The sequence below is a fragment of the Mandrillus leucophaeus genome, unplaced genomic scaffold (genome assembly GCF_000951045.1).
Source record: "Mandrillus leucophaeus isolate KB7577 unplaced genomic scaffold, Mleu.le_1.0 Scaffold2, whole genome shotgun sequence".
NCBI lineage: Eukaryota > Metazoa > Chordata > Mammalia > Primates > Cercopithecidae > Mandrillus > Mandrillus leucophaeus.
Genome location: NW_012102031.1, coordinates 2,034,932 through 2,036,971, shown reverse-complemented (window position 1 = coordinate 2,036,971; position 2,040 = coordinate 2,034,932).

The window sequence follows — 2,040 nt, the reverse complement described above, 5'->3', positions numbered from 1 at the left end:
AAGTAGGACAAGACACTATAAGATTCTTGGGTAGAAAGAACATCAGGACGTTTGAATTCCTGTTTTAGACTCCCAGTCCTTTGCTATATGACCTGAGCCAGACCTGTGTCTCCATTTTCCATCTATACGGTATGAAGTAACTAAAATAAATGTCACACTAGAGAGAATAAAATGAGAATGAGTATATTAGAAGAAAAATCTATAAACACTACACCTATAAACTGGTTGCAAATTAAGAAAAGAAACAGGATTTTCTCAATTTAAAAAATTAAAAATATAAATATGTTATATATATTTACTAACTATAACATATATGTAAATATATTTAATATGTATAACATATTAAATATGTATAAAATATATATCTAAAACCATTGAAGACTTAAGGTAAAGGATAATTTCTATATTATCCTTATATATATTACATATAATATGTATTTAATACATTTATATATAAATGTGTGTCTAATTTATATATACATATTATATATATTTTTTGAGGCAGTATCTTGCTTTGTTACCCAGGCTGGAGGGTGGTGACATGATCATGGTTCATTGCAGCTTCAACCTTCTGGCTCCTGGGCTCAAGCAATCCTTCCATCTCAGCCTTCCGAGTAACTGGAATTGCAGGTGTGCACCACCATGCCCAGCTAATTTTTTCTTTTTCCTTTGTTTTTTGAGACGGAGTCTCCCTCGTCGGTCGCCCAGGCTGGAGTGCGGTGGCGCGATCTCGGCTCACTGCAAGCTCCGCCTCCCGGGTTCAGGCGATTCTCCTGCCTCAGCCTCCCGAGTAGCTGGGACTATAGGCACCCGCCGCCACGCCCGGCTAATTTTCTAGATTTTTAGTGGAGACAGGGTTTCACCGTGTTAACCAGGATGGTCTGGATCTCCTGACCTCGTGATCCGCCCACCTCGGCGTCCCAAAGTGCTGGGATTACAGGCGTGAGCCACCGTGCCCGGCCATTTTTCCTATTTTTTGTAGAGATGAGGTCTTGCTATGTTGCCTAGGCTGGTCAAACTCCCGGGCTCAGGCGATCCTTCTGCCTCAGCCCCCTAGATTGCTGGGACTATAGGCATGAGCCACTGTACCCAATCTTTTATAATTTTTAATACACTAACAAATGCAAAATAAAGAAATCAAATAAAAACTCAACTAGTTTCTTTTCTCTTTTTTTGTTGAGATAGAGTCTCACTCTGTCACCCAGGCTGGAGTGCAATGGCATGATCTCGGCTCATTGCAACCTCCACCTCTTGGGTTCAAGCAATATTCTCCCGCTTCAGCTTTCCAAGTAGCAGGCAAAAACAACAAAAAACAGACAAGTTGGACTTCATGAAAATTTTAAAATGCATGCATCAAAAGACACTATCAACATAAAAAGGCAACAGAATGGTAGGAAATATTTGCAAATCATATATCTGATAAGAGATTAATATCCAGAATATATACAGAATTCCTAAAACTCAACAACAAAAAAACACTTGATTCAAAAACAGGCAAGTAACTTTTTTTTCTTTTTTTTAATTCTGAGTTGGCTCACTAGGGAGTAGGCAAGTGACTTGGATAGACATTTCTCCAAAGAAGATATACAAATGGCCAATAAGCACATGAAGAGATACTCATTATCACTAATCATTAGGGAAATGCAAATCAAAACTACAATGAGATACCACCGCCCACCCCATTACGATGGCTACTATCAATAAAGCAGAAAATAGTAAGTGTTGATGAGGATGCGGAGAAAGTGGAACACTTGTACACTGTTGGTGGGAGTGTAAAATGGTGCAGCTGCCGTGAAACAGTATGGTGATTCCTCAAAAAATTAAAAATAGTGCCAGGTGCAGTGGCTCATGCCTGTACTCCCAGCATTTTGGGAGGCTGAGGCGGGTGGATCACCTGAGGTCAGGAGTTCGAGACCAGCCTGGCCAACATGGCGAAACCTTGTCTCTACTAAAAATAAAAAAATTAGGCTGGGCGCGGTGGCTCAAGCCTGTAATCCCAGCACTTTGGGAGGCCGAGACAGGCGGATCACGAGGTCAGGA